The 22,526-nt window shown below is 40.3% G+C and overlaps 1 long non-coding RNA gene across 1 annotated transcript in view; it reads right to left on the bottom strand.

Moving 5' to 3' along the window:
- Nucleotides 1-22,526, bottom strand: part of LOC114893354 — a 232,084-nt gene that overhangs the window by 134,041 nt on the left and 75,517 nt on the right. The window contains exon 3 of the long non-coding RNA XR_003792866.1: nt 19,865-19,910. This is a non-coding gene — a long non-coding RNA (uncharacterized LOC114893354). The remainder of the gene's footprint in view (nt 1-19,864; nt 19,911-22,526) is intronic.

Here is a 22,526-nt window from a genome sequence, read left to right as displayed (position 1 = left end):
AAGGCAAGAATTTGCCGGCTCTCAGGCCTTATTGTTCAGGCTCTCCCTGTTCTCGGGATTCACACTGAAAGGGTAGACTACAACTCCACAGTGTCCAAGTGACATTCAAACCTGTTTTAATGATGAATCTAGTCTGGAACTCACAGAGCAGTTTTCCTTCTTCTCTCTTCATTAATCTGCCAGCACTAGCAGTTTTCTGCCACAAACGCTTAGCCAAGTGTTAACAGGAATGTAAGTGTTCCAACCTGTTCTCGTCCTCATTACACCCTTAATGACGTGTTCTATCTCTATAATAGATATCCTTAATACAACCCCTGACTCCAATGAATTCCCCTCCAACGGTTGGAAATTTTGTCCATGACCATCCCAGGGACAATAGGTGCTATTTCATTACATTGTAGTAAGGTCAAAGACTTGGAGAAAGATCTGCAGGTTAATTGCCCTAGAATTAAACCTTTGAGTCCCACAGCAGGGACAGAGGTAAGAATCATCTGGCACAAAGAGAACTCCCTCTCTGGCACTAGGCCAAGGGACTGAAGTGTGTGTGTATACACACACACATACACACACACACATTCATTATATATATAAATATATATATATATATATACACACACACACACAATATATATGTACTTTGCTATACATCTGAACCTAACACAACACTGGAAATCAACTATACATCAATAGAAAATTTAAAAATCCAGGGCTAGAGGGAAGAGGGCAATCCACTTCGTATACCAAATATGCTAGTTATATTTCTAGATCATGACATCTTTTACTTCCATAGATGGAACTAAAATTTACACTTTACACTTTAAAAATTTCTTTCCCTTACTTTATCTCATGTTCTAAATGCTTTCAAATAAAAGATGCTTCAAAACTAGAAAATATTAGTTTTCTTTATTGTGGTGTAACATATATACAATGTAGAGCTCAAGTCTTAGGCATACCGCTCAATGAATGTAACCACCACTCAGGATCATGGTATATGGCATTTCCAGCTCAGAAGACTCTCTTCTGCTCCTCCTCTCAATAATTTTTTTCCTTCATAGCATTGAAGTTTTTTTAAATTACAATTAAAATTGGAAACAATAACTCTCAGCTATGCTCAATCCACTGATGTTTGGGGAAGCTGATTTGATTCACTGATGTGCTTTCAAAGTTCCAAGAAATAGTGATGGAAAAGAAAAGAAAAGTTACCTGTGCTCCTGGTTTACACCAAGAAAAAGTGTACTACCCCTCACATCCAACCCCCGCCTTTTGAAATCACTCATTAGGGATTTTTTAAAAAATATTTTTAGAAGAATATCATATCTAAGAAATATTGACAACAGGAATAACAAGTACCAGAAGACAATTACTAGCCTTTAAAAAATTTAAGTCAGAAATGTATCCCAATATATAGCCATTACCAACATGTGAGGTCAGTGCAAAGAGGATAAAGGGAGTTGAGCAAAGGGGACACCTTGCCTGGCTATTTTTTGGTGATGTCTTTTGCTAATTTTTATGCTTTAACTTTATCTCACTTAGCATGGAAATAAGATACCGGCATAGACGTCACTGAGGGTAAGAATCAGAAGCAAAAAGCAATTCCCAGAAAAGGGAATATCACACCTTCCTGAGAAAGTTAGACTGGGTTATTTCAGGAAACTATAGACCTACGACTATTTAAATAGTTAAGCAGGTGACTTTTTTCCCCTGTAGGCAACATAACACAAACCACAGACGAGAAATATCCTGGTGAAAATCAGGCAAAATGAAGAGAAGTTTCACAAATGCTGTAAACTATAGACAGAACCGGGAGACTTCACCACAATAACTACCGCCATGGTCAGGGTTTGAAGCACATTCTGTAATTAGTGAAGGTTAAAGTTTTTCAATTTAATTATCATCTATTTACTGAAAGTACAAGACTGAAATCTTTATGAGAGCTGCAATTACATACTTCTGCCCATCTCTCAACAGCTGTCTGCAGTACTCTAATGCCGACTTTATTTACAACATGATATAACCGAAATTAGCTTTGAGTAAAGAAACTTAGATACAAGCTTAAGACTCTCCCTGGGCTTATGAGGGTCTGTATCTTTCTCCACTCTCTGACATAATCTCTATTCAACATTCACTATTGTCCATGGCAACAAGGGGCAAGGACACCAAGCCTGGCTTCCAATTACCACCTGGTCGATAGCATTAAGAAATACTAGAGTCAAAGCAGAAGAAACTATTGTCCCTCTGCTACCATTTTCTTTCTCATTCTTATGGTCAATAGGACACACAAATCTATGTCACTTAAAATTCTTTAACAGCTAATCCATCCCAAAGAAGTTAACAAGTTAAATTACTCCCCTCTCTCCATCAGAGGATAAACCACAATGACCAGTAGACTAGCTTTCTTACAGGTAAACTTATGAATGGATCATGTACTGCTTGGGAGCCCCTTACACACAGTCTCACATGCTCAGTTCAGATGTATTGGGAGCCTCCAGCAAACACCTACCATCTTGTGTTCCAAAAGCCTTTAGAACAGCATAGTATAGTAGAAGGCAGAATGATGAACCTCCAATTCCAACTTCAGTGCTAACTACTTGGATGAAATTAGCAACATACCTCACTTCTCTGTGCTTCAGTTTCTCATCTGTAACTTGGGAATGACATGTAGCCACCTCCCAGGGTTGCTAAAAGGAGTAAATAAAGTAAGGCATGTAAAGTACCTACTGCAGCCCCCAACTAAATAAGACCACACATCAGGATTGTATATTGCAGTACAGTTGTGTGTACTTCATATAGAGTCTCTGATCTTTGCTGATCTACCCGAATAAGACATGGTATGACTTGTGTTCCCTGGGAAATGGACTCTGAGATGGCTGTTGCTATGCAGGAGAGTTCTTGAGAAATGCACTCAGGATCAACAATTACAGAGCAGTAAAGGAAATAGGAATGGGCATAGGGAGGAGTTGAACTATATTGCAGTTGTAACAAAGGACTCAGCTAATCCCACAGGGTTCTCTGGAGCTGGGATGGTCCTTCTGAGTTGTACCACTTGAGTCAAGGGACTGAGTTTTATAACCCCACAGTGACGAGTCATTCAACACAGGCCATTTCCCAGGGAGAGGCATAATATTGAGGTGGCTCCCTTCAGCTGAAAGTAATGTCCAGACAGGGATTCAGCTGAGAACTATCAGCCCTCAACAGTCCAGCAACTGAGTGCCTCAGTTTTGAAGAGAAGAATCTCAGCAGTGCCCCACATCCACTACAGCCCAGTACTTGTGCCACTTGTATCCACTGGCTTCATATGATATGCTCTAGGGAAAATCCTCCAAGATTCTGATTGGTCTCTTTTTCTGAGGATGCTGAAAGAGGTTAGTGGGACAAACTCACTGCAGCTGGTCTTGAGGCTGTCATTGTATCCCTCCTCTATTACCCATTCTAGATTCTTCCTACCCTCAACTAGCAGCTCTTCTGGTGTAGGTTGTTTAATTTATGGGGTGACTCAGACCTCATCCCTGAAGGGACTGAGTTTCTAGTCATCATGCCTTTCTCAGGCCATGACTGATATATTTTTCCATTGACTTTTTTTTTTTTTTTTTTTTTTTGCGGTACGCGGGCCTCTCACTGTTGTGGCCTCTCCCGTTGCAGAGCACAGGCTCTGGACGCACAGGCTTAGCGGCCATGGCTCACGGGCCCAGCCGCATCCCCTGCATCAGCAGGCGGACTCTCAACCACTGCGCCACCAGGGAAACCCTCCATTGACTTTTAAATTGGGCAACAAGTACTAAAAAATCCCCCAGTGGATCACCTAAGGGCCAAACAGATTTTTCCAGACCTTACTAATGTAGCAGCAGGGTCAATTACTCCTGCCAGGAGGTCGACTCCTTTTCGTGACCGCTGGTCTCTTGGCCTGAGGAATCTGAAGTGATGGAGTTTCAGCATAGCTTAAAGCTTAACAGGATGTAATACTGTTCTTTGATGGAAGTGCTCCTCTTCTGGGAAATAGGACCTCTAAACCCATAAATCCCAGAGTTGTGGGGACAGGAAGCCCAAATTCCCCACTGAGTGGGCCACTGAGACAGGTGGTAAATGAGGCTGTTCCTACTTCCAACTGTTGGTCCCTGGGTCCATGTATTCTGCCTCTTAGACACATGGAACTATATAATGATGGTTGACTGAGGGGACATACTGCACTTACACCCCATCTTTAAAGGTTATCATCTCTAAGCTGGCACCTCAATAGTGCTTTCACAAGGTCATTCTATCACTCTGCTAAGCAAGCAGCTTCTTGATGGTGTGGTATTTAATAAGGTTAGAGAATCCTACGATCATGTATCCACTTCCACACACCCTTTGGTGTAGATAGGGTACCTTGGTTTAATACAGTGTCATGCAAATCCTCTGCTGGTGGACCAAACACTCTCTAGTTCCAGGATAGTGGTGTTAATTGACGTCCTGCAGGAAGGTAAGGCAAACCCACACCCAGAACCTATGCTGATTCCAGGGTGAAAAGAGTTCAGTGTAATTAAGCTGTCACCAATTACTGGTAGGTATTCTTGAGGGATGGTGCCATACAGGGGACTCAGCATTGGTCTCTTATAAATTGAGTGTTTTTGTCCCCCCAGTATTCATATGTTGAAACCCTACCCCCACCCACGTGATGATATTAGAAGGTTTGATGATACTAGGTACCTTTGAGAGGTAATTAGGATTAGATGAGACCATGAGAGTGGAGCCCTCATGAATGGGATTAGTGCCCATATAAGATTCACAAGAGCACTTGCTTCCCTTCTCTGCTCCCCACCATGTAAGGATACAATGAGAAGCTGGCAGTCTGCAACCTGGGAGAGGGCCCTCACCAGAACTTGACTATGCTGACATCCTGATCTCAGACCTCCAACCTCCAGAACTGTGAGAAATAAATTTCTGTTGTTTATAAGTGACCAAGTCCATGGCACTTTGTTAAAACATCCTGAACTAAGACAGTATCTATTGCTGAAATTTGGCCATTCAGTAGCTGCAGTAACTAAATGAACGTTGTAAAGGAGAGCTCATGCTGTTGGGCCCATGTGTAGCCTCCATCACAGCCATCATGGCTATTCCACTTATGTTCCTGTTATGTCAGCATTGAGATGACCAAAGACAGAGACTGGCTAACATCAGCTAAGTCATTTTGAGACTGGCTGAGGCCTGGGACCTGGGACCCTTTACTGGAGCACCTGCACCTGGACAAACGTCTCCTTGAGCAACAGAATACAAAGAAACTATAAGAGACTAAAAATAACTGCATACATGTGCAGTTGGGGCAAATTATGAGCAATAAGGTAAAAAAAGGCCAAAACCCAACTGCCACTTCTGAGGTGCCAAGAGCAAAAGCAGGGTTCTGCGCATGATCCCTGCACACAGCACCACCAAGGAGGTGCAAGCAAGGGAACCTGTTTCTTGTTCTCACTCCCTCATGCTAGAGCATGAGTCCCAATAAAGCCTTGCCTGAACTTCTCATCTGGCCTCTTAGCAATTTCTGTTGATTAAAGAGTCCAAGGACCCAGGTTGGTAACAATTTGGTCTACTTGGTTGTTTAGTTGCCCTTCCACTATGGATGCTCTCTGGTGGAGATTAACATGTGATATAAATATCTTCACACTATGCCCACTCCCATGTGTCCATCTATATGCTCCTCTCCAGACCTCCTTATCCCCTATCTTCTAATCTTTCTCCTTCCAGTCCCCTAGCTAACCAGATAAACCATTTTCCACAGTCTATGAGTTTATAAATATTCTTACTTCAGGCTACTTCTCTTTCTACACACCATTGCCAGCCATCTGCACTAACCAAGGTCCAAAATCCCACTTTAGAGCAGCTTCCTCAGAGCACTTCTGTTACCAAATCTCTTAGGTCTGTTTCCCTGGGAAACAGATTCTGAAGGAAATTTGAGTGCAGAAAGTTCATTGAGGAAGATCCTTGGATCCACGCCTTTGGGGGCGTAGCTGTGGACAGAGAGAAGAGTTGAACTTCAGTGCAGTCGCAACAAAGGATTCAGCTGTCACACTGTGAATCTCCGGAGCTGGGATGGCCCTTCCTCAAAGCAAAGAGACTGAGCCTTTAGTCCCCTGCCTGACCAGTCATTGTATGTAGGCTGCCCCTGGGAAGGTGGTATGATATGCGTGAGATAAACTTTGGCCTGAGGGCAATTCCCAGAGAGGGATTTAGCTCAGGGCCCTCAGCTTCCAACTTTCCCAGTTACTAGGGGAATTAGTGACTTGGTTCTGAAGGGGAGATCTAGGTAGTACACCATAGCATCCACTATGTAGTATAAACCCTACAATACACATACACACCTTTATTTTTTTAATGAGACCTAGGATAAGGTCAAGTAACAATGCATTTTTTGCTAGATATTTCTAAGAAAAGTAATGCTCCCCACCCTTCAAAATGCTTAAGACTATTCTTTTACTACAAGGAAAGTACACAAATGATTTATAATAAATCAAGGACAAGGTCAAGAATTTAGATGCTCTTGACACAATGAAACCATAATATAACAACTAACATAGATAAATGTCAGATCAAAATATTTAATTGCACACACATAGACGAGAGGAGACCTGATAGGATAACATTTCACACAGAAAATATGCAGGGGAGTTAGTTGCTCCCAAGCTTAATATGTGTCAAGAGTATAAGGGCAACTACCAAGAAAGCAAATGTATTTAGTCTCTATTAATAGAAATGTAGTTGCTAGCAGATGTTATGGTTCTGCTGTATGTTCCATAATGGACAACCACATCTGGAGAGATACTCAGTTCTCAACCTCACATTTTAAAAGACACAGTTCAAAACCAGACTGAGTCCTAAGAATAGCAATCAGAGGTCTGAAAATAATGCCCTATGGAGAAAAGCTGAAGGGTATGGGAGTGGTTATTCCAGAAAGAAGAGGCCTCCATGAGGAGGAAGGCAGTCAATTGAATATATTGGGTCTGGGTTTTTCCAGAAAGAAGGACTAGGACTTGTGGGTATAAATTACAGGGAACAGATTTCAACTCAATATAATGAAAAATTTTCAAGCAATTAGAACCGTTCAACACCAGAGCCAGCAGTGATTGGCCCTGCCCTGAAAGTATCCAAGTCAAGGCTCCCCTCAGGGATGCTGGGAGCCCCCCTACCCCGCACCAAAACATACACTTTAAAATCTTATTTTTCTAAGGTCAGGGGTTAAGAACTATGACCACACCAGGCCAGAGAAGAAGTAAATTTCAAAAAAAAAAGAGGCTAATTTTCCTTTACTCCTCGTTACACACACACACACACACACACACACACACACACACACACACACACACACACACACATAACTCTTCCAAGCTCAGCAAGAGGGCAGGAATCCTGATTCTATTATTCCCTTTGCTAAGAGAACAGAATCACGGATAAATAACATCTGAAAGATGAAATGGCTAACAGCTCACTAACAAACCAATATAACTCAGATGTTTTTTATCTCTTATCTAGATATGCCTATCCATACTCTTTCTTAAGAACTTCCCAATAAAACTAGTCATTGTGTGAACTCAAGTAAATTGTCACCTCCTTGGGGCCCAGTTCCCCATTTGGGAATAAATACAGGAGTTGGCGCTAAGTAATGCCTCAATCTCTTTCAGCCCAAGCAGTCTCATAGCCCAAGGGAAGGAGTATTGTTTTTATTACGAATGACTTAAAAGTTATTAGTTATCCAGAAGCAACTTCTTTTTTTTTGGCTACACAAAGTAGTCATAGAAGATCTGTTTGTTGTTAAAATCTATGACTTAGTAAAGCACCCGCAAGAGCGCAAAAGATAAAGAACTCCCAGCAAGAAAAATCTCTAGGATAATCAGAGATGTTTGTTTGGTTTGGTTTTTCACTCATTTTTATTTTTTCCTGTGAGTTCACAGAAAAGTTTCAAAAATCAACTGCTCTACATTAGGTATACATCACTGGGGGAAGTCAGCTGACTTTAGGGACTCTGTGTGAAAAAGAATCTCCACCTAAAAGTGATGCTTTTTTTAATAAAAAGAGAGGACATTAGGAAACTTTTTTTTTTTTTTGGTAGAAAACATTGTAGAATACTATTAAGATAGGAACAGAACTGACTGGGATTTTTTTAAGGAACAGGTATGTTATGTTACACATGTGTTTCAGGAGATTTGTATAATATTTTAAAAACTTATCATCTTATATTTGAATCAAAATTCAACAAAAGAATTAAAATATATATTATATGACATTATTAAAATTATTTAAAATATAATCAAGGTATTATTAAATAACTTTTCATCTGAATCCAAAAAAGGGAATTCCCTGGTGGTCCAGTGGTTAGGACTCCACACTTTCACTGCCTAGGGCCTGGGTTCGATCTCTGGTTGGGGAACTAAGACCCCACAAGCCATGCGGCACTGCCAAAAAAGGTAAAAAATGTATTTTATTTTCTTTCCATCTAGGAGCAGCATTCTAGTTAGCAGAGTGAGGAGCTGACTAGAAGGCGTACCTTGGATGGTAACAAAAGGCACATCCCTCCTTAAACATGTACCTCAAACCTAACACAGATCAGAAATATTTATATTTGTCATTACCGTGGGTTCTGGCACTCTGGTCACTGCTAAAATACACTATACTCTCTAAAAGAACAACACAACTTAGTAACATTTATTTTGGGATAATCAACAGATTAGTCATCTTAAATGCTAGTCACAAGCAGCATTAAAAGTAAGTGTAATCTTAATCTATATTAATAGAAGTGTAATTTCATAATGAAGAAAATAAAACCCAGGGAAAGAAAATGTCAGGATAATCTGGGAGAGGGGTGGGAGTAAAGAAGGTGAAAGAAGGTCAGAAGGTGGAGGTGTCCAGATGGGAGGACCTAGTGAAGGAGCAGCAAAATGGGAGAGGGTGTGGGAATTCTGGAGGTAGCACTGAGTTTCTGGGCCTTGGAGCTGAGGAAAAAGATGCGTGACTTGAAGGATGGGTCATGCACCCAAATTTAAATGAGGAATTAGCTAATGTTTGTGAGGTGCTTTGCCCTTTACAAAGTACTTTCATATTGTTGATAGTATTTAATCCATCCACCATCCGAGTTGGCATCTATCTATTATTCTCATCTTAAAGATAGAAACCAAAGCTGAGATGAAATGATTTGCCCTGATTCACATGAGGTCTTTAAATTCCGATCTCACACACTCATCACACACCAGAGAGCAGCTTCAAGATGGTTTTTGGTTTATTTTACCAACTTTGCAGATATTAGATGGAAAATGGACTAGTTAAAAATAAATAGTACTGAATATACCACACTTTATACACTTCAAAGTGCTTTCACATACAGTCTGTTGTTTAGTCCTCAGGAACTGTTATCTCCATTTTATAGATTTAGGAAATTGTGACATAGAATAACTCAAAATTCTCTAAGAAGGCATTGATGTTGCACTACAAGTAAAGTCCACCAAGTCTGGCTTTTCCTATACTATCGTGCTGGATCCCTTTCCTGGTGTGTGGCCTTTGCAAAGCTGATATCAGGATGAGCGAGACCATGATGAATGAGACTTATAGAAAAGAAGACTGGAAGGAGAAGCAAAATATTCACAGGACACACAGAAATCGAATAGGATTCCATATTCAGAAGTTACATTAAACTGGTTTGAAAAAACCTACAAGTTAAAATATTAATAGCAACAACAATAATAAGTGCTTTGGAAAGGAAAAAACAAGGTCTGTGCTAAAAATCACCACACAGTTCTCCTATAACTGTTGCCCACACCACCAAGAAATGCAATATCAAAGATCAACGTACATTAAAAATAAACCACAGGGCTTCCCTGGTGGCACAGTGGTTGAGAGTCCGCCTGCCGATGCAGGGGACACGGGTTCGTGCCCCGGTCCGCGAGGATCCCACATGCCGCGGAGCGACTAGGCCCGTGAGCCATGGCCGCTGAGCCTGCACGTCCGGAGCCTGCGCTCCGCAACGGTAGAGGCCACAACAGTGAGAGGCCCGCGTACCGCAAAAAAAAAAAATAATAATAAAATAAAATTTTAAAAAACCCACAACAACTGAATAGATAAGAGGCATGATGATCCCCATCTGAGCTGCCAAAATAATTGTGTCTAGTTTTTCTAAAGCTGTACTGCAGGGGGGAAGGCATCTTGATATCACAGATGGGGGAAATGATTTTACTGACTAAGCTCATCATATATGTGATAGACAATCAGTAGGTATTTTACTTTTATAGGGCAGTGGGTAAACATTCCCAGGGAAACTGAATAACATTTGAATAAGATTTCATTTATTGCAGCTGACATATTTCCTTTTTTGAGCTCCCTGTTCTGTACTATTTCATCTTCAATAACAGATGAAAATGTATTTGTGAAAAGTCATAAGTGATAGTAATATTCTGCTGATACTCTTCTTCAAGATGGAGACTGCTTATGTCATGTTGCAGTTGGTTCACTGATTTTAAAAACTGCAAAATAAAGACCTGAGAAATAATTAGCTCAGCAATTCCTGACCTCAATTTAGTAATGCAGTTTTCTACCCATCTCACACCAGGATATCTGCAATTATTCCAAAGCCTATTATGGATTTTTTCCAAAAGTCTCAAAATAAACCAAAAAAAATAAGTTGAAAAACTTTTAGGAGATAAGGTGGCAAAAGAGCGTCACAAAATTGCATTACAGGTACTGAATACAAGTCTAAAAAGAAATCTGGAGATCAATTAGATCACAAGTCTAAAAAGAAGTCTGGAGATGAATCAGACCAGTGGTTCTCAACCTTAGCTGAACAGTAGAATCCACTGGGAGTTTTTTTAAAAACACCTCAGATGAATTACATCAGAATCTTTGGGAGTAGGACATAGGTATGAGTATTTTTTTCAGGTTCCCCAGGAGATTTCAGTGTACAGCCAAGGTTGGAAACAACTGGAATAGAACCATTAAAAGACTAAATCCTTCAAATGGTGCTATCTTCTGTTAGGCTTAAGCGGGGTGGTGGGGGGATTATGTTAAATAAAGTGAGAGCTGGCTGAATCACTGCCTAACTCCATGCCTAAGGCAAGTCTTCAATTCTATGAGTCTCCAAACTTCCTCAAAGGGCCTGCCATGGAGAAGAAACTAAATGAGAGAACACGTGAAAGCACCTAGCCCACTACTTGCTACATAAAAGCACTGGATAAATCTCCCTTCCCTCCCCTTCCATCCCTCCAAGGGTTTTAGGTAAACACTACTTCTGACCAAATGGATTATAAACTAATAGATCTAAACACAGGGCACAACTGTTCCCAAAGAATTTTTCTTTTTTTAAATTTATTTCTTTTTATTTTTGGTTACGTTGAGTCTTTGTTGCTTCACGCAGGCTTTCTCTAGTTGTGCTGAGTGGGGGCTACTCTTCGTTGTGGTGCACGGGCTTCTCATAGCAGTGGCTTCTCTTGTTGCTGACCATGGGCTCTAGGTAAGCGGGCTTCAGTAGTTGTGGCACACAGGCTCAGTAGTTGTGGCTCACGGGCTCTAGAGCGCAGGCTTGGTAGTTGTGGCGCATGGGCTTAGTTGCTCTGCGGCATGGGGGATCCTCCCAGACCAGGGCTCGAACCCATGTCTCCTGCGTTGGCAGGCGGATTCTTAACCACTGCGCCACCAGGGAAGCCCCTCCCAAAGAACTTTTAGGCAAATACAACTACAGCCATTCTTTGGCCAATAATGGAAAAGAAATATGCAGAGTCTTCAATTCACTAATGAACCTCATGCCAAAAGCTCATCTAAAAATTGGTTGGTTGAAGCAAAAATGGGATGTCATATTTTGCCAGTTAGCTAAGCCAAGAGATTTGATAATCACCAGTGTTGGCAAGAATGTGGAAAAAGAAGGTTGTGGAAACGTAAATTAGTACAACCTTTTTTTGGAGAGCAATTTGACAGTATCTATCAAAAATTTAAATGTACATACCTTCCATCTAACTAATCTGTTTCTGGACATCTATCCTAGAGACATACCTGCACATGACTACACAAAGAGATATTATTATGTTTTTGGTTTTGTTTTTCTTTCACGGAATTTATGACTTTGTCAAATTCTTTGTTTGTAGTCCATCTTCGTACTAGAAGGTAAAGCCCTGTGGGAAGAGGTTCTTCAGCCTTGTTCATCAAGTGAGAAGGGCCGGGCTTGCCAACAGGGCCCATGTTATGCTAATATTTGCTGCCCACAATGTCATGCTGCTAGAAATGCACATTTCTTTGGTTTCTGATGCACTATCTCAATCAATCGATTCATGGCTCTCTTCATTTTATTTACTTTATTTTAAATGATATATAAACACTCATGAATACCCCATCGAACCTAAACAATGATATTAACAATAACTAATATCTATTTATATGCTCTCCCCATGACGTCCTCTGTGTGCCCTCCACCCTCACCACTTCAGGGGTAACCAACCACTATCCTGAACCTTGTGTTTATTATTCCTTAGCTTGTTTTTCAATGTTACAAAAATGGTATTGTACTATATATAGTTTCCTGGGATTTTCTTTTTTCACTAACATTTTGTGACAGATTCATCCAAGTGTCATGTATATTTGTACTTTCATTCATTGCAAGTAAATATTACATTGTGAGAATTAACCACAATATATTTATCTATTCTCCTATAGTTGGCATTTTTGTGTTTCCATTTTGTGCACACTCTTCCTGACATTTTTATAGCACCAGGTCGACTTCTGGCAGGAAACCTGGCTGCCATCACACTAACCCTATCGCCTATAAGAATCACTGATGGGCTCCCCTAACAGGTTTAATTTCTCTCCCCACTCCCTCCCCCAACCAGACTGGTTCAAGAGAGGGAACCCATAAAAGGGGCAAGCACTCCTTTTAAAAGGCAGCACTTGGCAGCAAACATTTATTGGTATAACTGGTCCCTTCCAGAACTATTCTGTTACCTCCAACCCCAAGCTGCCTGCTTACTTTGCCCACCTGCCAGAATTTTAAAGATATTTTTATTTGAAAGACAAATTCCTAAACAGTTTGATTTCAATACTTTATTCCCATCTTTGCAGTCAACTGCAAAGAGAATTTTAGCTACTGTTATTAACTCCAACAGATATTCTTGTTTAGCACTAATACTTGACATCAAATGCCAAAAAATGCACAGAGGGGCTCCTTGACTGGTAAACACACGCACGCACACACACACACAAACACTAGCCTGAATAAAAAATCCAGTAACAGTAGCTACATATACCCCATTTTATTTCCTCTCACTAAAATATGACATACAAGATTTAAAGCAATTTAGGAAAAGAAGAAAGAAGAACCTGTGCATTGTCTTGTAATGATATTTTTTTTAACTTAATTTAGAATAGTGCCCAAGTTGTTTGTAATGCCTGTATAAATACTGCTTTGGTCTCAACAGTATTTTACGATCTTTTCTGGTGTTCCCATTGTCCAAAGACCTCAAATGACAGAAATCATTTCTTTTTAATTAGGTTTTTATTTTTTTTTTTATTTTTTGGCCATGCCACGCAGCATGCGGGATCCTAGTTCCCCAACCAGGGACTGAACCCCCGCCCCCTGCAGTGCAAGCACAGAGTCCCAACCACTGGACCACCAGGCAAGTCCCTAATTAGGTTTTTTTTAAGTTGCTGCCTCCACCCAGGAAAGCGAAAACAAGAGGGACCACCAACTAGGGACCATCAAACTAAAAATAGCCATGTAGATAACCACAGGCCTCACCCTGCACCGCTCTGTTCAGATTACAGGTGTTAAGTGTTAGGGTATGTGTTTTGCTAAAACCATGGCCTCAAATTCCTAAACACACACTCACCAGTCCTGCTCTCCACCATGGCCTACATTCTCTGGATCAAGGAACAACTGTCCGCCTTGCCTCCCCGTCAGCTCCTGCACACACCCAGCCCTGCCCTTCCATAGCCCTTCAGCCCCGTCACTTCTGATAGCCCCTTCCTCAGTCCTGCGTGGCTGCAACGGGGAACACTGGTAGAGGACATCCAGCCAGGAAGCTACCTTCAACCCCAGCAGGAACTGGAATGTTACTCAGCGGTCCCTTCTGGAGCCCATTTGTGAGCAACTAACTGTTCCTGGCCCCCCAAACAGCTTAGTAAAACCAAGCCTTCCTAACCTTTTTGCCCTGTGGCCAGTGCCACTCTCTTCCCAAAGGCTACTGAGATCATCAGTGTGAACTTCCTCAACATCTCACACCTCTCCAGCCCACGCTTTTACCTATTTTTATCCGTATCCATCTGTGCCAGCTTTCCTCTCATTCCAAAGGAAGTGACCTCCCTTTTCTGGTTTCTGGCTAATTCTTTCACCTGTGCTGGCAAATTCTACCCCTCCCACATAGTGCAGAATCACCCTTATTCTTTCTCTCTCTAGTTTCGCTACTTCCCCACACACCCAAGAGTTCATTCTTAAAACCAACAAACAAAATTCCACCATCCCTATTTTTCCCTTTCCCCTCGCAAAAAGAACAGAGGACAATTCCAGCCCAGGTCCACTTCATACCTCCTGTCCACTCTTCCACAGACTGCAATCTGGATTCCAACCCTACCGCTCCACTCAAGGGGCTCTGGCAAGACTGTAACACCACTCTCTCTCTCACACACACACACACACACACACACACACACACACACTCACTCCCAGGTGCTAAATCAAATGCTTTTTTTCTTTCCGTGAAAACCTTAGCTGACCTCTTTGTGGCAGTTGACGGTATTAACCACTCCCTTCCTCCTGAAATTTTCTTATCTCTTGGCTTATAATTCTTGCTTCTCCTCTTAACATATATGACTATTGTTTCCTTTTCTCATTCCCCTTTTCTTGCCTCCTGTTCTGTTGCCGTCCTCTTAAAATGCTCACGTTCCCTATGGCCCTAACGTTGGCCTTCTACTCATTACTCTGAGCATATGTTCATTAGAAAGTTCCACCTCCCTAATATCCATTCTGAAGCCGCCACTCCTCACAGAGCTATAGACCCATACAGCCAGCTGTCCTCGGGGCATCTCAAGTGTAACAAGTCTCACACTGACATAATTCCCCTCATTCCCAACCTACCCACCCCCCAAACCAACAACCCAACCCTCCTGATTTCTCTTTCTAAGTGAATGCGAGCACCATCTGCCTAATTCCACCCAAGTGGGATCCCTGAGAAGTCTGATGGCAGCTCCTCCACGTTCATTCAGTCAGTCCCTGAAGCTTATATAATCAACCTCCTTAACATCATTACCATCTACTCTCCCCTTCTTCATTCCCATTGCTTCTGCCTTAATTCAGACTCTTTTCATCATTAACGTTAATAAGAACTACGTTTACTGAGAGTACTGTATGCTGAGAAGTTCACATACATAATCCTCACAACGGAAAATAGGTACGGAGGTACTGTTACCCATATTTTTACAGATGAAAACAACTGACATCCAGAAAAGAAAACCAGACGCCCAAGTTCACTCAGTCAAGAAGTGGTACAGCCAGGGTCTATCCAAATTTAAGTCTTCCTGGCTCCAAAGTTCGCATCCTCTCCTCCATTTTAGCAACCTCCTGTTGCAATAGCTTTCTAACTGGTTTCCCTATATTTTGTCTCACATGCCGAGTCTAACCCAATCTATCAGACAAAATAGGCTTTCCTTTTTTAAAAATCATTTTTATTGTGAAAATAATACACATTCAGAAAAAGTTCATAAAATAAGGATAAATTATTTATTTTTATATTTATTTTTATATTTATATTTATATATTTATTAAATTATTATAAAGTCATCTTTCTAAAATGCAAATCTAATCTTATTCCTGACATTTTCCTAACCTTTTCAAAGTCTCCCCACTGCCCTTCGGGTAAAGTCAAACCTCAGCAAAGTGCAGAGGGTCCTCTGGCATGCAACCTCGGCCTGCACCTCTGCCTCATCTCCCGCCAGGCCACACGTCCCACCCTATGCTCCAGCCTCACAGATTGCATCTCCATGCTCTGGGCTTTGATCTGACGTGGCTCCCAGCTGAGCATCTGGGGTGTGTTCTTCTCCACTCCTTGCTATCCCCCCTCCACTGGATACTTACTTTGCTTTTCGGGAACTATGTCTTACTGTTCTTTTCAGAAGATGCTGTGTCTAAAGAGAAAAGGACTCTTGGCATCACTGCGTGGACAAAGCAGTGCAGCTTATAAAATACTCTGCTGTTCACATGGATCATCAAAACCAGTGAAATTCTAACATACTTAGGACATGTTTACTCTGTCCCCCCCCCAAAAAAGTGGAGATTTGAGGCAATCATTGTTGGTCACTTATGGTGAGTTGGAGGAAGGACTCTACTTTGACTAAAGACTACACTTCAGTAATTTCCACTCATAGCCCCTCACCACCCCAAAACTCAGGTCAAAGCGGTTAGTAATGTTAATTATTATTGCCATTATTTTATGCAACCCATCTAGCTATATAAGCTAGAACCCTCAGACACATCCTTGACATTTCTCTCCTTGCCCCCTCAACCTATCACAATGTCCTATTTTGCTTCCTAAACCATCTTTCGAAACTGTCCACACCCGGTGATGCTGGTTATCTCCAGCATCACTTTCCTCATGCAAGCTACCCTTGTGTCTCAGCTGGAGCACCTGGTTAGCTTCTTAGCTGGTCCACAAAATACACTCTGGCCTCTTCTCATCCATTCTCCATTTTGGAGTTAATTTTGCAAAGCAAAAATATGATCATATCACCACCCCACCATTTAATCCCTGCATGATTAAACTTTTTAATGTCTTTACTTATACGACAAAGCCAATGCTCTTTAATATTTCCAGGCTCTAGAACAAGATTTGGCATACAGTAGGCATTCAATACGTTTTAATTAAATGAATAAATGAATATAACCTTCATCTATATTCTTCCTTTCTCTAATTGAGAATTCCAGAACTGACTTTCTTTCAGATCTGTGTTCCGTCTAATCACTTGGCTTTTCCCTCTGTTTTTCACTCTCTGTCTTTCCTCCTTCTCCAAGTTAATTCCTACCTTCTTCCTTCCTATCAGAATGTAACCATCATGTCTCCAGAGCAGCCTTCCCTAACCAACCTGTCTAGTCCAAAGTCCTCCATACAGGCTTTCATTGCATCATGAGCCTCTTCTCCACAGTGCTCATCACACTTGCAGTTTTATATGTGCTTGTGTAATGACTTTACTGATGTCCACTGCCCTGCTAGCCTGTAGCACTATGAAGGCAGGACTGTGTCTGTTTTCCCTCATCAATATATCCCAGGTACTTAGCACAGTGTTTGGCATTCAGGAGACATTCAATAAATAGTGAACTGATTAATAGACACATTATAAATTAATGTGCAGAGTGCCCACCCCTTTTACAATTGCATTTTAATATAGATCTGGAACCTAGAAGCTCATTCGCGAGTCAAATCACAGAAAATGGTTCTCTTTCTACTCTCTTTTCTTTGAAAGTCCTTAATGAAGTCAAAAGTACAACTTCTGAACTCCCAGGACACAATGCTTTTAAATATTATTTCACTTGAATAGTTACAGGACAATTGTCCTTTTTTAAAAGATACTTTTCTGGGTTTTGAGATCCCAAAAATAAAGAAGGAGGCAAAATTTGCAAAAATTAGCCTCAATAAAATAAAAATCTCTCTAACCTAAAGCAAGATCTTTCCTATTACCAATGAAGTATAAAATTTTTTCTGGACAAAAGAAACCTATTTAGGTTTAAATACAAATAATGAGGTTCGATGCTTCTTGGCGTTTACAGGTGTGCATGCAGGATGTTTGTTTTTAAAGAAATCACAATGTTTTAAGCATCAATTCACGTAGTTTGTCATATTCCTGACATTTCTAGCAAAAAATTAAACCATTAAATCATATAGTTTTTAAAAGATTGATGTTAATATGTTTTTATAGGAACTATGTCTTATTAATCTTTTGGTAAGATGCTTTGCCAAAACGAAAAGAGGTCTTTTGCCACACTGCAGGCCAAAGGCAGTGCCATCCATTACAAATCCTGCCACTTGCATGGGAATGAATCATCAGAAACAGAGAAGTCCTAACACTCTTAGGGCATATCTTTCTTCTCTGAAATGGAGATTTGATGCAATCATTTTAATTTTTGGATAATTTATAGTGATGTGGAGATGGAGTATAGAGCTCTCTCTGGTTAAAGGCTACACCAGAGCTGTTCCCACCTCTGCCCCACAACTCAGGTGTAGAACTGAGTTAATAATACTCATGACACTCTGGCCTAATAGGTTGGTGCTATGTCCCTCCCTTGTATTTAACTCTTTTAGTCATGATTCCCTCAACAATTCCTCTCCCTATGGGAAGCACTCACTCTAATATGTTTACTATCTAAGTCATTGGATACATATACGTATCTTTATAAAGTACAAACACTGGCCTACAAGGCTATCCATGATCTGGTGCCCACTAACTCTGACTTTGTCTCCTCCCATTCTCCCATATTTCATTCTACTTTAGCCACTCTGGCCTCCTAGCTATTTCTTGAACTTAACATGCACACCTCAGGGCCTTTGTCCTTGCTGTTTCTTCTGCCTGACACACTTATTGATCAATCCACATGGCTCATTCACTTCTTTCATGTGTTTGTCCAAATGTCGCTTTGTTTTTAAAAAGGCGGAGGGAGAGAACTTTCCCTAATCGTCCTATTTTAAAGAGTAATCCCCCTTATCACTTTCTGCCTCTGTACCTTGGTTTTACTCAGTTGTAGTTATTGCCACCTGAGATACTTTTTGTACCTATCTTTGCTTTTTGTCTTTCTCCTCCACTAGCATGAGAGGCAATAGGGCATCCTGGTTAAAAGGCAGACCCTAGAGATAGAGTTACTAGGCTTGCATTCTCACTCTCACTTATTATGTGGTAGAGTGCACAGCAGGCAGCCCTGTGCCTTAGTTTCCTCTGCTCTAAAATGGGGATGCTGATAGTATTTACTTCATATGGTTACAATTTTATCTGCGACACAATCTACACTATTTAAGTATTACCTGCTATTACTATTTTACATTTATTTTTATTATTAGAATTAAGCTCCATGAAGGCAGGGACTCAGTTTTCTTTGTATTCCCGTTTACTCATTAAATAAATGCTATTTTGCATGTGCATAGTTTTTTAAAGAAAAAATTTTAGGTATAACATGCATATAGAGAAATGAACATGGTACATATACAGCTCAGTGAATTTTCACAAATAAACCCATGAAACTACCACACCTGTTAAGAAATAAAACATTACCAGCTCACCAGAAGCCCAGCCCAATAACTCTAACCTCTCCCAAAAGGAAACCACTATCTTGACTCCTATCATTATAGATTAATTTTGCCCATTTTTAAAATTTATATAAATAGAATCATATAGTTAGTACTCTATTGTAACAGACTTCTTTCATTAGTTGTAGCATGGAGCAGTCATTTATTCATTCTCATGACTGTACAGTATTCCAGTGAATACTGGATTCCATTACAGTCTTCCAATGTGGAACTATACCATCATTTATTTACCCATTCTCTAGTTGATGGACACTTGGGTGGCTGGTTTCCAGTTTGGGACTGTTATGAATGGTGTTGCTATGAATATTCTCAGACATGTCTGGCGCACATAGACATTCATGTGTATATACCTAGAAGATGAGTTTACTGGGAAATAAGGCATGCTTTTGTTTAGCTTTAGTAGATCCTGCCCAAAAGTTTTCCCAAATGGTTGTACCAGGTACTTTTATTTCCCTTGTGACCCTCTTCTGGCCAATGAGACTTGAAGAGAAGTCTGTGCAGGATGGAACAGTGGGAAACAGGCTTCTTCTGCAAAGGTTTCTTACTTAGTTTTTCTACAGAAACACAAGGAAGATGTTCTCTTTTCTTACCTGGACATTGGTGTGAGATTGTGATAGCTGGAACTGCTGCAGCCACCTTGTGAACAGGGAGGGAGCGGGATGAAAGATGAAAAAAACTGAGTCAATCATTACAGCACTAAGCCAGGAGCCAGGCTACTTCCAGACTTGTTAGATGAGAAAATTATTTTAATTGGATTTTCTTACTTGCAACCCAAATGGTCCCATTACAACAATTAAAATATTAGCATTGGCTTGTTCTTTAAAAGCTATTTTGTATTTAAAGTAGATTCATATAACACTATATCTCAGCCCCTTTACTTTGTTTTATATAATTTCAGTTTGATGCCCTTTATTCACCTTGAGTTTAATTTTATGACACTGATCACCTAGCAAACAGTATCTCTTTCAACTTATTGTTCAGCATGTGCAACTTCTTCATTTATAATTTTAGAACATAGTTGACTTTGAACATAAGTAAGTAAGGAGCTCCCATAAGTAAGGAGCAGGGCTGGAATTTGAACCCAGCCCCATGAATTTATAAAACACATGCTTTTAGCCACTTTGCTATATGATTCATCTAATTTTTTACTGTGATAACTACATGCATATTTAACACCAGATGAGAGGTGCCATAATAAAGTTTTAGCTGTTTAAAGTAAGCTAAAACAATAATTATAATATCTAACATTTATTGGGCACTTCCTGTGTGCTGTGCAATTGTTCTGAATGTTTTAAACATATTTACCAATTTACTCTTTGCCAGATTTATCTTTAGATAAATAATGAATTATTTGAGAATAAACAGAGCAGCCTCAAGGAAAAGTAGGAGTCAAATAATATTCTGATTATATTTAACATAGAAATAAACTGGAGGACAATTATTGTTTCATTATATCACCTAGGAATTTTTTCTATTGTAATGGACCAAAAATGTCCCAAATCAAACTGACTTAAGCCAAAAAGAGACTATTGACTTAAAAAGAGACTATTGACTTATGTGACTGGGAAATCTCCAGAGGCAGAGCTCCTCTAAGTAGGGATGGATTCTGGGCTCCAAAATGTCCCACAGCTCATTTTTTCCATCTTTTCATTCTATCCCTATCAGCTACCCCCATTCTGTTGGCTTCTTTCTCAGACTCTAGTTGGTGGTTCCTGTCACCTCCAAGTACTCCCCTTCTGATGGCAAGATAAGAGGCAGCAGCTCCCACCTCACATATATTCAAGTTCAAAGCCAGAGCGACTTTTCTAACAGTCCTAGTATTACTCTGACTGCCCTGGCTTAAGTCACTGCCCACTGAAACTATCCTGTGGCAAAGGAGATGCAATTCCCTTACTTTTGGTTACAAGTAAGGAGATTTTGGTGAGGACAGGGAAACTCACTGATTGCCTTAGGCCAGAGTCCTGGCTCTACCTCTAGGACCAAAGGGTGAGGCTTCAGCCATATGAACTGGGAATAGGGGCAGAGAGGTGGGTCCTCAGAAGAAAATCAGTGAAATGAATGCTATTGCAGATGGTCCTCCAATGAACCACACCTCCTGTTTTTCACACCTTTTGTAGTCCCCTCCCTTCAAATCTGGGCCCTTTGACTAGATTTTTTTTTTTAATAGACCCTTATTTTTAAGAAAATTTTAGATCTATAGAAAAAATAAGGTCATAGTACACACAGTTCTCACATTGCCCCTCACCGAATTTCTCCTATTATTAACATCTTATATTTTCATGGTATATTTGTTACAATTAATGAAAACTTATTAATACAGTATTATTAACTAAAGTCCATACTAATTTATTCAGATTTCCTTAGTTTCTGCCTAATGTCATTTTCTGTTCCAGGACTGCATCCAATATACCACATTACATTTTCTTGTCATTGTCTCCTTTGTTTCCTCTTGGTTGTGACAGTTTTTCAGAATTTGTTTTTGACGACCTTAACAGTTTTGAGGAATACAGATCAAGTATTTTGTAGGATGTCCTTCTATTGGAACCTGTCTGATGTTTTTCTCATAATCAGACTGGGGTTATAGGTTTTTGGAAGGAAGATTACAGGAGTAAAGTGTCATTTTTATCACAACATATCAAGGATACATATTGTCAACATGATTTATCACTGTTGATACTGACCTTGATCATAAGGCTGAGATACTCTTTCTTTCCCCTGTTCTATTCTGTGCTGTTTGGAAGGAAGTCAATAGGAGCAGCCCACACAAGGAGTAGGGATTCATGCTTCCCCTTCTTGAGGGTGGAATATCTACATACATAAATTATTTGGAGTGCCGCTTCAAGGGAGATTTGTCTCTTCTCCCACATTTACTTACTTATTTATTTATTTAATCATTCATTTATATCAGTATGGACCCAATGGATCCCTATCTTATATTGTACTTTGGTTGATAATCCAATATTATGTATTTATTTTATTGCTCAAATTGTTCCTGCTTTTGCTGTCAGGAGTTACATAGGTTGGCACCTGTGTATGACTAGCTTTCTACTAACTGAATGAAACAAAAGTGATGCTTCCAAAGCTGGGTTACCAAAAGCCTTGCAGCTTCTGCAAGAGTCCCTTGAACCTTTACTCTAGGAGAAACAGCCACCATGTAAAAATTCTAACTATCCTGAGATTGTATTACTATGAGGAATCCCAAGCTAGCCATGTGAAGAAGTCATGTGTTAATAGAAAGAGAGAGAGACCACC

The sequence above is a fragment of the Monodon monoceros genome, unplaced genomic scaffold (assembly GCF_005190385.1).
Source record: "Monodon monoceros isolate NGI ecotype Baffin Bay Population unplaced genomic scaffold, NGI_Narwhal_1 Super_Scaffold_12, whole genome shotgun sequence".
In the NCBI taxonomy this organism is placed as follows: domain Eukaryota; kingdom Metazoa; phylum Chordata; class Mammalia; order Artiodactyla; family Monodontidae; genus Monodon; species Monodon monoceros.
Note: the sequence above shows the minus strand (reverse complement) of the source record. Positions and strands in the feature narration are given on the sequence as shown.